Source organism: Sebastes fasciatus, chromosome 13 (genome assembly GCF_043250625.1).
Source record: "Sebastes fasciatus isolate fSebFas1 chromosome 13, fSebFas1.pri, whole genome shotgun sequence".
In the NCBI taxonomy this organism is placed as follows: domain Eukaryota; kingdom Metazoa; phylum Chordata; class Actinopteri; order Perciformes; family Sebastidae; genus Sebastes; species Sebastes fasciatus.
This window is the reverse complement of record NC_133807.1, coordinates 1,553,292-1,569,385: the sequence shown is the minus strand read 5'-3', so window position 1 is coordinate 1,569,385 and position 16,094 is coordinate 1,553,292.

Here is a 16,094-nt window from a genome sequence, read left to right as displayed (position 1 = left end):
TGGTATAAACAATCTGCACAAGCACGCACACTTGCACACCTACACAAGCACACCTGCACAAGCACGCACACATGCACAAGCACGCACACCTGCCGAATATCAGTGCTGATAATCGGCCAGCCCGATGATCAGTCGATCCCTGGTGTCAAGTAAGGATATGTTTTTGTTTTATTTTAATGTCCCTTCAAGAACAGAATGTTTCGACTCATCTCGCCAAGATGGCGGTCTGGGTATCATCGGATAATCCGTTATTCCTTTTGAATTCAGAAAGGAAAAAACTTTTTTTATTTTTTCGTTTTAAACCAAAAACGAGAAAACGGCCGTTTTCTCGTTTTTGGTTTCTGAATCAAAAAATGAAAAACGAACCCAAACCAAGCTGGTTCACATTCTATCACTTTTATGTTTGCTAATCATTTAGAATCGAGGTTTGAGCAGCTTGGGAATGTTTGTGAAGTGTTTTAGCCGTGTTTTGATTTTACAGCCCACAACTTTACTGTTTGGTTAACTTTCCTCTGTCACTGGGATCGTTTCCAGCAGCAACAGGCAGCTGATTTCAGAGGAAAAAGCCACTGAGCACTAGCTGCTCAGCAGCAAACAGCTGACAGACACTGTTAGAGACCAGCTGGTGAACATAGTGGAGCATTTAGCAGCTAAAGAGACAGATATTTCCTCAGGAGGGGGTGAAGACCAAAACCAGAGCTAAAAGAGAGAGAATATTGGACTTGCATCGAATGATAATGTTACTCTGTGTCTGCTGGGTGTGTAACTAGTAGGGCTGTCAAAGTTAACGTGATAACGCAAATTCATTTTAGGGCCACTAATTTCTTTAACGCAACTTGCAAAAGCTAGAGTGAAGATACTGGTATCATATGAAACTAGTAAGCCTGATGAAGCCATCGGTACCAACCATGTCATGCCAGCTGGTCATGAAGGAGGTTAAAGTCACAATGATGTCCAACTTGTAAGGATAATGTATTTGTGGGATGAGCAGCACAGCTGATTATGTGGGTAGCGCCCAAGAAAAATTTGCCAAAATGCTCTGCCAGTGGTAAACAGTGTATTCTCCTGTTAGTGTTGACTCTTGTTTTGAGTTGTTTGGTGGATTGGATGATTGAACTCTCTATTAGTAACAAGGAACAAACAAGACATATTGTCAATTTTACACTTTATTAATTTAATACACCGTCAGGAGCGTCAGGAGCCTCAGTAGTGGTGGAAGATTCATACGCAGCCACAACAGCCTGGCACCTCCTCCTCATGCTGGTCACAACCTGGTCACACGTTGCTGTGGGATGGCGTTCCATTCCTCAACCAGGATTCATTGCAGGTCAGCCAGCGTGGTTGTGTTGGTCTCTCTAACACATACAGCACGCCCAAGCTGATCCCACAAGTGTTGAATTGGGTTGAGGTCTGGACTCTTGGCAGGCCGTTCCATTCTCTCTACTCCCACATTGTGGAGGTAGTCTGTGATAACCCTGGCTCTGTGGGGGCGAGCGTTGTCATCTTGGAGGATGAAGTTAGGTCCCAGATTGTGGAGCTATGGGATCGCCACTGGCTGCAGAATCTCATCCCGATATCTCACTGCATTGAGATGGCCTTCAATGATGACAAGCCTTGTTTTGCCAGTGAGGGAGATGCCTCCCCACACCATGACACTGCCCCCACAAAAAGCTGTTACTCCATCGGTGCAACAATCAGCATAGCGTTCTCCACGTCGTCTCCATACTTTGACCCTGCCATCCAACTTTGGCAGAGAGAACCTGGACTCATCACTGAACATGACATTCCCCCACATGTTCAGGTTCCATTGTCTGTGTTGTCGACACCAGCGCCAACGGGCCTGACGGTGAAGGGCAGTCATTGCAGGCTTCCTGGTAGCCTTATGAGAACACACTGTTTACCATTGGCAGAGCATTTTGGAAAAATTTTCTTGGGCGCTACCCACATAATCAGCTGTGCTGCTCATCCCACAAATGCATGATCCTTACAAGTTGGACATCATTGTGAAGGTAGTAAACAGGCTTTCCAACGATGTAAAATACAATGCCAATTAGCATTGTAACAATAATAATAATTATCCACCAAACACAAGTTTCCAAACTTTTTTCCCCAGTTTATATGAAATATTTCTCTGGATGAGCTCTTTGTAGCCCTGTGGAACAGAAGCCCTGTTCATAACCTCAGTGTTGTTAATGACTTGGCTGTGCTCATACAGTGTGCAACCACTGGAACAGACCGCAGGCTAATTTACATGTTTGTTTAGGCTACTGACTGATGTGACACCCTGGAGTTAGAGCAGATAGGCATGTCCAAATGACTCATTAAGAAGTTAGGATGGTACAACCCAAATGGGTCATGGAAGAAAGAAGCGAAAACATTAGCTAAAGAAGTGAAGTTACTCAATATATCCACCAGATACTAATGGATGTTAGGGACGCACCTGAAATCATTTCTCAATATTTCACAACTGAGAGGAAACATTTGGCAAACATATGTGCGCCGAATTGACCAGATGTCCTTAATGTTTCATCAGATGTCTTCAAATGTACGGTTCTTCTGACCCAGAAACGTAAATTGCGGTGTTTCCTGATGGAGGTTCCCATTAGCTAACGTTAGCTAGTTAAACCATGAGTTAAACTCACAGATGCTAACTGTTGACCACCGTAAAGTTTAATAAACTTAGATAGACTTAGATAAACTTAGATAAATAAATGCAGGTGATACATGCCTTTATTTGTTGTGTTTCTGTGCCCTATTCTCTGTCTCCTCAGGTGCCGGCCTCCTCCCCTGTGCAGCTGCAGTCCATGGAAGCACACGGCTGCAGCTGATCAGTAATCAAGGCGGAGAGTTTAAAAGAGCAGGAGAATGGAGGAGAAGTTGCCCAGTGCCAATCTGCAGTATCTGAGACTGTGTGGTTTGTGGTTGATTATCGTGTGTGCTGGATTCCGCAGTGTATTTCATTGTGTTTAAGATTGTTTTTGTTTGCTGCCATTGTGAGCTAGTAGTTTTAAGTTGAGTACTTCATGTTTGTTTTTTCGCTGCATCTGTTGAGCAGTAGCTTTAAGTTGGGTGATTTCAGATTGGTTATTGCCTTATTTGGTTAATTGTCTAATTACATCACACTTTCTGTTAGAGAGTAGTTTTCCTTTGGTGTTTGTACATTTTTGTTATCATACTTTTTGTTAATAAATTGTATATTTTTTTCCCACAGAATCCTGTTGCCAGCATCTCTCATTCCGTTTACACAATTTATTTTTGTTACTCCCTCCATCCCCTGGACCTTAAACGGAGGGAAACGTAACAAATGGGGGCTCGTCCGGGATTTGAGAGTTGATTGGTTTACAGGTTGTTGTGTGGAGATTGTCTCCTGTGTCCACCGTGGTGAGCATTTTGTTTGTTGTCCATTATTGCCAGTGTTCAGTATAAATTATTTATTTTTTTTGTTGTTTTTTTACCTTTTATTTATTCAGGGGGAGGTTCACTGAGAGCAATGCTCTCTTTTTCAGGAACGCCCTGATCACATTCACACAGTTACGTCTGATCTGCTGGCCACTGAGCAGCTCCACTGGAGTGGTTGGGGTTAAGGGCCTTGCTCAAGCGCACCTCAGTGGTGGTAATGAGGGAGGGGCAAGCGCTGCTTTTTCACATTCCCCACCCAGATTTATCCTGCCGTTCCGGGGGATTGAACCGCCGACCTTCCGGTCTCAAGCTCGCTCACCTACCTGCCCAGGTAGGTGAGTGTCCAGCTAGGCTGTACCAGCTTTTCCATAGGGCACTCATTTATTATTTTGCCTTTATTATTTTCGGAGTAGTCCTGAGCGTGGATTTATGTAGGCTGAGTGTGGTTAGCCGTAGCAATAGCGGCGTCGCTAATTTAAGCTAATTGTGTTGTCCATGGTTAGTATGGCAGCCTTTGTGTTACAGGAGTTTGTCGAAAATCCTTCTCTGAGTGCGTTTGAGAAGTGTAAGAAGAGTGATTTGCGGGAGATGCTATTTATTACGACGTGTCTGTGACCGGTTCCCTTACAAAAGGGGAGCTAAAGGCTGTTCTTCTCAACAGTTTGTGTAGTTCGGGAGTTTTGAACTTACCGGCGCCTGTAAAGTCTCCTCCTAGTTTGGTGAGCGGCGCTACGGTAGCGTTGTCTTCGGGTGAGGGCCGTTCTACTGTCCCGGTGAGGGAAACGCCGGTAAGGCCGCAGCCGGTTAGTTGTGCTGTACTGAGCGGTGGGGCGGACGCCAAGCCACGCACGTCACCACAATTTGACCCGTTATTGTCTGTTGAGTCATCTCCTGGCTCTAGGCTTGAAGCGAGGCTAAAGGTTTGTTTAGCTCGTCTCCAGCTGGAGAAAGAGGAGAGAGAGAGAGAGCGAGTTTCAACTCCGGAGGGAGCTGGAGCTGAAAAAGTTGGAGGCAGAAATTGCTTTAAAGATGCGCCAGTTAGAGCTGCAGTCAGGTTTGTGCGCATATCTGCTGTCTCACACGTGCTGCATGATTCTGCCCCTGCATTTGACGAAAGTAGAAATATCTCACTTGTTCCTGAGTTCCTCCTGCAGGTAGCCCTATCCACCTCATTCTCAGGGGTGTTACTGTAGAAATGATTATGTCCGTAACTTCCGGTGAGGTAGCAGTAGTTGCAGTACGCTAGTTAGTCCCATAGGCTAACCATAGTGGCTAACCATAGCGGCTAACCATAGCAGCTAACCACAAACGGTGCTTCTTTTGAAAAGTAATTTACCTTCATTTTACAAAATCCTCCTTTATTTTTAACCGGTATTCAACTAACATTAAATTGACATTTTCTTAAATGTCCTTGCGGAGCTGTGGTACGGTGTTCCGTACAATTTACGCCCATCAGCGCCACGCCTGACGGCACTCCTCTGTTGTTAAGAGCCAGACAAGTTTGTGTGCTCATTCTCCAGAGGAGTATCCCAATATCATCATCCTGCAGAGCTACACTTTGACAGATGTCTTTTGGACCAAGAGTTTTTGAGAAAAGTGGTGAAAAGTAACGCCTCCGCCTGTGTAAGAAGATCATTAAGCTTAACGGTGTTCTGTACAGAGCGCAGAACATGATTTCAACGATGGTAATTTTAAAGCATTTTGTTCAACAAAGGGTAATATATTTAACAACGTGTGATAACAGAATAATCATTTCATACAGACTACAGTACTGTAGTCTGTATGAAATGATTATTCTACAGTACTGAAGTCTGTATGGTGCACGCTGTGGGTGCATGGTGCGCACCAAACAAACGGACTGAAATCTCACAGGAACAAACGGAGGAGGTCTCTGGCTCAGTCGGGAATGAAAGAGGGGGAACTGAGGATGACGCGCATATAAATGTTATGCACGATCTGGAAGTATTTATTCAGCGATCGGCGGAAAAATGTCATCTGTACAGAACATGGTTAGTGTACAGAATATAGATAGTGTACGTTAGTTGGGCTCTAAAGAGCAGCAGAGAAGAGACGTCGGGTCCTTTAAAGGACTGACAGCAGAGCCAGGAGAACATCAGCTATGATTTCATGTGTAGGGAGGACTCAGCATTATAGTGTTTAGGGTTTAATGACAGCCAGTTACTTTCACTATTTCCTGTACAGTTTAAAATGTAAGGCAGTTTATGGCACGGAGTGCAGGGCAGCATTAGACTAAAATAGTTTCAGTACGGTTATCTGTGTGTAGAAAAACTAAACCTTGTTACTGTGGAAGTACTAATCTGTCTCAGAGCTTTTCAGATTGTTCATCTCTTCACCGTCTGTAGCAGCGGAGTCAATAACGTAGCTAAATCTGCTAGTGTAGGTTATCTGAGGCCACTTCTTCAGGTCGTCCTCCGTCCCTCCATAGTAGACGGCAGAGCTATGATCACATTATCCTGTCTGAGCTGTAATAGCTGGTGTTCACACATGTTTTACTAGATTTATTATTACAATCGCTCTAGGAGAGACGATTAGCGTAGCGTTACCATGGAAATCGATTCAGTGACACAACACGCCAGAGGTTACAGACATAATTCATGCAAGGCATCATGGGGGCTAGGAATAAGGTGGATATCTGGTCTCTGTACTGTCTCCATGTGTAACGGGGGTCTCTTCTTCTGGTTACTTCCTCTATAAACAGTTCATGACGGCCCCGTTAACTTAGTATTTTACCGCTGATAGCGGTGGCAGCCAACAGTCTCTGCGTTGTGTTTGTTTGTAGACCAACGGCTGACAGTTAACGTTTCACTCGGGACACACATTCACCTGGGAGATACAAACCGGGTCTCTAGATTATATACTATACATAGACTATACATTAATATTTACAGATTAAAGTTTACACACACACACTCACCTGGGAGATAAAAGCCCGGTCTGACTTGTTCCCTCAGTGATGAGCTTTTATAGCTCTATTGTTACCATGGATACTGTAGTATTAAATTCTAAATATTAAATAACTGCATAAAAATATGAAAATAACGCAAATATGTACACCTAACGATTATCAAATAAAGGTAAAATTACTAGAAAAATTAATAGTAACAACAGTAACAATTTATTAAAACTGAAATTGTGTTTCTAATGTAACATGCAAGAGGCATGTTACATCTCACCCCCACTAAATGCAAGCATTACATAAAAATAATACATATCTGTATGTTATTTTTTTTCTTGCATCACGTGAAAATTCCTATTAAACAAATAAAAAAAAATAATAACTTTGTTTCATACATGAAACCTCAAGGAGACTCAGAATTAGTAAAAAGGTGTGAGTAACTCACTCATACAGATGTATTACTTGTCAAGATACTCTTAAACAAATAGAAGAGTAAGAGAAACTGGCCAGGTAACTCTACTCCACATTGATATAATGTGCCCGTATATACATTTCTATATCCTCAAATGCACCTAGTAAAACATACAGTATATTCAAACATTGAATTTGATTCAAAACCCTTTTTTTCAGGGATTACACATTTCTACTTTCACCTCATATTTTCATTGAAAGAAGGACTCAATAACCATGTTGAGGCCACTCATAAATCTATCAACTGCCTTCACCATGCGACCAGCTCTGGTTTGGAAGCCACTTGGTTCGACTTGGGCCTCAGAGCCTACAGGTTTTGGGCATGTTTGAGGGTCAACAGGTTCTGGTGTTATGGCTTTAAGAGCAGGAGAATCATTTTCTCTCTCAGCTTGGCTGGGCTCACAAGAGTTTGAGTTATTGGAGTCTCTGTTATCTCTCTCCTCACTCGGAATATTCTCATCTTCTTCCTCCACTTCAACTCCTCCATGTGGGTTTGGAACTGCTCTCGGTGTATCCATAGATGCCATGTCACCATTTTGCAAGATCCATTCCCTTGTGCAATATTCTACATCTCCTGGTTGCAGAATATTACTTGGTGGTACTTTGCCATCAGAAGATCCACCAGAGGACACAACATTCTCCACATCCTCTTGTTCCATATCCAGAGGCAGAAAGTTGGCAAGCATGATGAGATTTCTGTGAACCACTTTTTCCTCATCACCGCCGATTTTCTTTATGCGGTACACAGGGAGCTTGAGATCCTTCCAAATGACCTCATAGGGGTCAGATTCCAATCGGTCAGCTAGTTTCTTTTTCCCTCGTTCAGTCTTATTTGCCAGGAGTACGCAGTCGCCCACAGACAGAGGAGAACCTTTGACCTTTTTGTCAAACTGCTGTTTTTGAGGTGATTGCTGTCTCGTTGCGTGTTGTTAGGCTAGTCGTGGTATTTCCCCTCTCTTCGCACGCCGTGTGGTAGGCCCAGAAGCGTGATAGTCACTTTTTACAGTTTCATACATTATCTATTTGCAGTGCTGGTTGCAGTGTAGAGAAATAGTTCATAGTGTGCTCACGTGGTGGGTTTAAAGAGGTGTTACAATAGAATCTCCCCGCAGACAGTACCCTGCCTTAGTATTTGGCAATTTTTTGTATTCTTTTGGGGTTCTCAAGTAACACTCAAGTAATTGAGGCCTATTGCCTGTGGGTTTCTGCAGTAGCATTGCATTGGCCATTCTCAATACTGTGTTGGGTTACATATGCACACCAACTCAAGTGGAGCATGAGTTTGGATGGACTCAAGAGGGGCTCTGGCTTCAGGTTCTGGAGATTTGTTCATGACGTTCTGTTAAAACAAGACAGAAACCAAGGTTACAACTTGTCTTTCAAGTAAATTTAATAAAAAAGCATATATTAATAAGAAAAGCATCTGCAGATGGACTCACAAGCACAGCCACCTGAGTGGGCTGTGGCAAGTGAGCCCCGAACACAAGAGTAGTCAGTATTTATACATACTAATACAAAACACACAGATAAGTGCAAAGAAGAGAAAGATAGAAAGTGAATCATTACGTCAGCACAGAACAGACAACAGAAGAGAAAGATAGAAAGTGAATCATTATCATTACGTAAGAGAAAGATAGAAAGTGAATCCTTATCATTACGTCAGCACAGAACAGACAACAGAGCATCACAAGACATAACAAGTACTTCAGCCCTCTGTTGTTTACAGTCACAGAAGATAAAACTGTCGGGTCACTGTTTTAATGCTTATGGTGACAAGGTTGAACATGTGAGGCCCCGAGATTATCTAAAGGTACAGTGTTAACTTTGGCCTACTCCTCAGGGCTGTTGGAGTGTCAACTGCAGATATGAAAATTGCCATTACACGTTAAAAACTGTTAGCGAGTTACACGCTACCTTACACTTGTTGCGTAGCAACCAGAATAACTCAGCTGAGCAGTCGGATATCAGTCTCCGTTGATCCGTTGGAGTAGCAGCTCTCTCGGTTAACAGCTTCGCTGAAAGAGTCCCGGGATCACGGCAACCATCTTCTGGTTACTTCGTCTATAAACAGTTCATGACGGCCCCGTTAACTTAGTATTTTACCGCTGATAGCGGTGGCAGCCAACAGTCTATGCGTTGTGTTTGTTTGTAGACCAACGGCTGACAGTTAACGTTTCACTTCAACGAACCACAGACAGCTCCGATGTCCATTCAACATATATTTATTTTGCTTACAAGCACTTCGGGACACACATTCACCTGGGAAATACAAACCCGGTCTCTAGATCAAACACTATACATAGACTATACATTAATATTTACAGATTAATGTTTACACACACACACACACACACTCACCTGGGAGATACAAGCCCGGTCTGACTTGTTCCCCCAGTGATGAGCTTTTATAGCTCCATCGTTACCATGGATACCATAGTATTAAATTCTAAATATAAAATAATGTGCATAAAAATATGAAAATAACGCAAATATGTACACCTAACGATTATCAAATAAAGGTAAAATTACTAGAAAAATGTATAGTAACAAGAATAACAATTTATTAAAACTGAAATTGTGTATCTAATGTAACATGCAAGAGGCATATGTTACAGAAGCGTGGCTGACCTTGTTGTCTCTGCTAGCAGCTGTTGTGCTGTTAAATCCTGCGTTTTATAATGATACTACTGCTTTTTTAATGCATTAAAGTATGTAAACATGTTTAAGTAGAAACCTAAAATACAAGTATGAACCTGAAAATGAGAATGATAGGACCCCTTTAATTTTTCTCATAATGGGATGAAAATGCTGGTATTAAAGCGAGTCTATGTAACAGCAGCCACTGTGTGGCCACAAGTCCTAAAAATGACATAATTATCAGGTAAATCAGGTTTGTAGCAGGTTTCACTTCACATCGTCTTCTCTAGTGGCGTTCAGGTGATTTCTATAAGACCCAGCAGCTAGTATTTTTTCCGTACAGTAACTCCTGGTGCTCCTGTACCCAGTCCTCCCCCCGGCCCTCCTCAGTCTCCTCCACCTCAGCCCCTAGCTAAAAATCTACAGGCAAACGGGGCTCTCGCCCAAACATTAAGAAGTAGGGAGTCATGCCGGTTGACTGATGTACTGTGGAGTTGCATACATACAGACGTGGACAAAATTGTTGGTACCCTTCCGTTAAAGAAAGAAAAACCCACAATGGTCACTGAAATAACTTGAAACTGACAAAAGTAATAATAAATAAAAATTTACTGAAAATTAACTAATGAAAATCAGACATTGCTTGTGAATTATGGTTCAACAGAATCATTTTAAAAAACAAACTAATGAAACTGGCCTGGACAAAAATGATGGTACCCTTAACTTAATATTTTGTTGCACAACCTTTTGAGGCAATCACTGCAAACAAGCAATTTCTGTAACTCTCAATGAGACTTCTGCACCTGTCGACAGGTATTTTGGCCCACTCCTCGTGAGCAAACTGCTCCAGCTGTCTCAGGTTTGAAGGGTGCCTTCTCCAGACTGCATGTTTCAGCTCCTTCCACAGATGTTCAATAGGATTTAGATCAGGGCTCATAGAAGGCCACTTCAGAATAGTCCAATGTTTTGTTCTTAGCCATTCTTGGGTGTTTTTAGCTGTGTTTTGGGTCATTATCCTGTTGGAGGACCCATGACCTGCAACTGAGACCAAGCTTTCTGACACTGGGCAGCACATTTCGCTCCAGAATGCCTTGATAGTCTTGAGATTTCATTGCACCCTGCACAGATTAAAGACACCCTGTGCCAGATGCAACAAAGCAGCCCCATAACATAACCGAGCCTCCTCCATGTTTCACATTAGGTACAGTGTTCTTTTCTTTGGATGCTTCATTTTTGCGTCTGTGAACATAGAGCTGATGTGACTTGCCAAAAAGCTCCAGTTTTGTCTCATCTGTCCAAAGGACATTCTCCCAGAAGCTTTGTGGCTTGTCAATATGCATTTTGGAAAATTCCAGTCTCGCTTTTTTATGATTTGCGTCCTCCTTGGTCGTCTTCCATTAAGTCCACTTTGGCTCAAACAGCGACGGATGGTGCGATCTGACACTGATGTACCTTGACCTTGGAGTTCACCTCTAATCTCTTTGGAAGTTGTTCTGGGCTCTTTGGTTACCATTCGTATTATCCGTCTCTTCAATTTGTCATCAATTTTCCTCTTGCGGCCACGTCCAGGGAGGTTGGCTACAGTCCCACGGACCTTAAACTTCTGAATAATATGAGCAGCTGTAGTCACAGGAACATCAAGCTGCTTGGAGATGGTCTTATAGCCTTTACCTTTAACATGAAGGTCTATAATTTTCTTTCTGATCTCCTGAGACAACTCTCTCCTTAGCTTTCTGTGGTCCATGTTCAGTGTGGTACACACCATGATACCAAACAGCACAGTGACTACTTTTCACCCTTTAAATAGGCAGACTGACTGATTACAAGTTTGAAGATACCTGTGATGCTATTTACAGGACACACCTTAGTTTAATATGTCCCTATGGTCAAATTATTTTCAATCTTTTCTAGGGGTACCATCATTTTTGTCCAGGCCAGTTTCATTAGTTTGTTTTTTCAGGTTACCTGAGGAAGATGCCGTGGCCAGTGTGCGCAGCAAATCATGCAGTGTACGATTAAACTGCTCACACTGACCATTGCCCTGAGGATAGTGTGGAGTAGTACGACTCTTCCTAATCTTGTAGACCTTACATTACTGTCGGATCAAGTTACTCTAAAATTTCTCCCCTGGTCTAAGTGGATGCGGTCGGGGGGGGGAGGGGGGTGCAAACAAATGAAACCAGTGCTTCACCAAAACCTCTGCTACTGTACTGGCCCGCTGATCCTTGGCGGGAACGGCCTGGGTGAATTAAGAAAACACATCTGTTAGAACAAGCATATTTTCTCTTCCATTTGAAGCTGGTTCTCAAACAATGACGTCTATAGCCAGGACGTCATGTGGACGAGAAGCCTGCAGGCTGCCTATAAAAGGTTGAACGTTTGGATGTACAGCTTTAGCCGAAACACATCTACCACACTGCTGACACCATTTCTCTATATCTCGATACATGTTGGGCCAGTAGCAGCGGGAATACACTAGTTGGTTATCAGGCAACTGAGTGGTCACATCTTTATGCAGACACTGTGGCAGTACAATCTGATAAGTCTTCTTACCACCCTCAGGGGAACTGAACCTGCGGTATAGTATCTTCTCTTCCTCCCTCAGGCGCCCCCATTGGCGAGCAAGCTCTTTGGTGCCTTGACTGAATTTCTCCCTCTCCTTTAAATTGGGTGGCCTGGCTTATCTCCAACAGGCCTTCCCGGGGGTCTTACCCTTTTTTGTACCTGGACTCAGTTGTGCCACCACCTGGTGCAAAGGAGCAGCCATCTTTGCAAATCGTGCTATGAAGCGCCTATAATAACTGGCAAACCCTAGAAAAGATGGAAGCTCGGCCAGGTTAGTGGGGGTCCTCCACTCTCGCACCACCACTACCTTGTCTGGGTCTATTGCAACTCCATCAGCCGATACTACATGGCCCAGATACAGACGTAGGCAAAATTGTTGGTACCTTTCCGTTAAAGAAAGAAAAACTCACAATAGTCACTGAAATAACTTGAAACTGACAAAAGTAATAATAAATACAAATTTACTGAAAATTAACTAATGAAAATCAGACATTGTTTTTGAATTGTGGTTCAACAGAATCATTTTAAAAAACAAACTAATGAAACTGGCCTGGACAAAAAATGATGGTACCCCTAGAAAAGATGTAAAATAGTTTGACCATAGGGACATGTTAAACTAAGGTGTGTCCTGTAAATAGCATCACAGGTATCTTCAAACTTGTAATCAGTCAGTCTGCCTATTTAAAGGGTGAAAAGTAGTCACTGTGTTGTTTGGTATCATGGTGTGTACCACACTGAACATGGACCACAGAAAGCTAAGGAGAGAGTTGTCTCAGGAGATCAGAAAGAACATTATAGACCTTCATGTTAAAGGTAAAGGCTATAAGACCATCTCCAAGCAGCTTGATGTTCCTGTGACTACAGCTGCACATATTATTCAGAAGTTTAAGGTCCGTGGGACTGTAGCCAACCTCCCTGGACGTGGCCGCAAGAGGAAAATTGATGACAAATTGAAGAGACGGATAATACGAATGGTAAGCAAAGAGCCCAGAACAACTTCCAAAGAGATTAGAGGTGAACTCCAAGGTCAAGGTACATCAGTGTCAGATCGCACCATCCGTCACTGTTTGAGCCAAAGTGGACTTAATGGAAGACAACCGAGGAGGACACCAAATCATAAAAAAGCGAGACTGGAATTTTCCAAAATGCATATTGACAAGCCACAAAGCTTCTGGGAGAATGTCCTTTGGACAGATGAGACAAAACTGGAGCTTTTTGGCAAGTCACATCAGCTCTATGTTCACAGACGCAAAAATGAAGCATCCAAAGAAAAGAACACTGTACCTAATGTGAAACATGGAGGAGGCTCGGTTATGTTATGGGGCTGCTTTGTTGCAGCTGGCACAGGGTGTCTTGAATCTGTGCAGGGTGCAATGAAATCTCAAGACTATCAAGGCATTCTGGAGCGAAATGTGCTGCCCAGTGTCAGAAAGCTTGGTCTCAGTCGCAGGTCATGGGTCCTCCAACAGGATAATGACCCAAAACACATCTAAAAACACCCAAGAATGGCTAAGAACAAAACATTGGACTATTCTGAAGTGGCCTTTTATGAGCCCTGATCTAAATCCTATTGAACATCTGTGGAAGGAGCTGAAACATGCAGTCTGGAGAAGGCACCCTTCAAACCTGAGACAGCTGGAGCAGTTTGATCACGAGGAGTGGGCCAACATACCTGTCGACAGGTGCAGAAGTCTCATTGAGAGTTACAGAAATCACTTGATTGCAGTGATTGCCTCAAAAGGTTGTGCAACAAAATATTAAGTTAAGGGTACCATCATTTTTGTCTAGGCCAGTTTCATTAGTTTGTTTTTTTAAATGATTCTGTTGAACCATAATTCAAAAACAATATCTGATTTTCATTAGTTCATTTTCAGTGAATTTTTATTTATTATTACTTTTGTCAGTTTCAAGTTATTTCAGTGACCATTGTTGGTTTTTCTTTCTTTAACGGAAGGGTACCAACAATTTTGCCTACGTCTGTATTTCACCTGTCTCTGAAAGAAATGACACTTCGAACCTTTGACCTTGAGTACCTGCTTCTGTCGCCGAGAGAAAACGTCCTCCAGCCTCTCCACATGCTACTGAATAGAGGAAGAGAACACAATCACATCATTGAGGTACAGTAAGAGAGATTGATAACGGCAGTAGAGAACAATTTAGCTCCTACAAGTCCATCCAGCGACTCCCTAATCCTCGGCAGAGGGAAACATCTTTCCTAGTTTTAGCATTCTAACTTAGATGCCATTAGAACTAGTATACCTAAATACTTCAGACCTGTTTGATATTGATAAACAGAAACACATTTCAGTTTGAATCATGTTGATATCACTTTGGCCCTGTTCACACCTGGTATTAACATGCGTCCTCAGTGATCACAAGTTGCCAGCTCTAAGTACAGGTGTGAACACACTCAGGACGCATTGAGATCAGATCTTTCAGACCACATTCAGAGGTGGTCTGGGCCACATATGACCACATTCTTTTAGCAGTGTGTAGTGAATGCGTCCTGGGCCACATTAAGGACCGCCTACTCATCTGGTCTCATCAGAGACTCCGATTCCCTCACCACATTCCAGTCCCGCCTCAAAACACATCTTTTCTCATCTGCTTACCCGTAGCCCCCTCCTTCCCCCTACCCATCAGTCCATGTGTATGTATGTGATTGTTCCTGTGTATGTCGCTTTTTTTTTTGTCGTTCGTCTCCTGTCTGTCTGTCTCACACCGTTTTCCCCCTGACTATGTTAAAGCGTCTTTGAGATTAATATAAAGCGCTATATAAATCCAATATATTATTATTATTATTATCTGATGTCCAGCTGGGATCCACGGGATCACCACGCCCCTCAGTTGAATAAACAGGCAGACACGGGCGCTTGTCGCTATGGAAACGGCCTCTGTGCTCTACTGTATGTAGACTTGGCACGCAAAGTGTATTATTATCATACTGTCGGAGATGTGTCAGTGTTTTTGTTCCGCTGCTTTGCGCGGAGCTGACACCCAACCGCCCGACCGACCGCCCGCCTGTTCTCTCTCCTCCCCGGCTCTCTGGAGCGCTGCACCCCGCTGTTGTCTGGCGAAAACAGCGGTGCCGGCACCGGCGGCGTTTAGGTCCCCGGGCACCGCCGGTACAATAACCTTTTATTTTGATGTTAAGACAATGTACCAGAATTCACGAATATGTAGGATATTACTACTGACATTCATGTAATATTACGTCCCAACGGCTGCTGTATTAGCCGTGTGTTTACTATGTGTTTATTTGCATATAGAGCGGGGAAGTGAGACCGGATCACACGTGGTCACTGGAGACGCATGCGGAGACGCATTCTAATGCCAGGTGTGAACAGACGTACTTAAAGCTGTCCACTTGTGATTGGATCACTGAGGACGCATGTTAATACCAGGTGTGAACAGGGCCTTTGTTTTGCTCTGATATTCTGGGTGCTTTGTAATCAGATTACTTTAGTTTGGCTGGTTTCATGGTTTTGTTCACCAGCACCGACGGTGCACATGACGCATTCGGTCTCCTGCCGCTCGATATAACTGTCGTCATATATGCTCAATTTAGCTAGTTTGTTTTTAGCATCACTTGACGATGTGGACTGACTCAAATGTTCCTCCATGCTCACCAGCTAGCTAGCTGGCTAATAAGCTAAGCTAAGCAGCAGCAGGAACAGTTCGTTGCTCCCTGAGTGAAGTGACTGATTCATGACAGATTGACGTGATGTGTCACATTCATATCATAGTTTCTATTGGCCCAAAGCTAACGTGGGCGGGAGTAACGGACTCAATATGCTTGTTGTTTTAATGATACCGCACAATTTTATGATTTATAGCAAATTATTTTGCGGACCCCCTGACAGATGGACCCCACTTTGAGAATCACTGATATTGGCTAATCAACCTTTAACCTTTTCTAGGACATGATTGGTTCACGTTTTAGGGTGCGTCACCATCCGTCATGGCGCCCTCCTGAAGAGCCACTGCCTTGAGGCACAATATAGAGGCGTTCTTTGATGACCTCACTAGTTGGAGACGTTACTGTCATTCTGTCACTTTAAAGACGCCTCAAGTAAAAACCGGCTCAACTCTCCCCACTCGATGG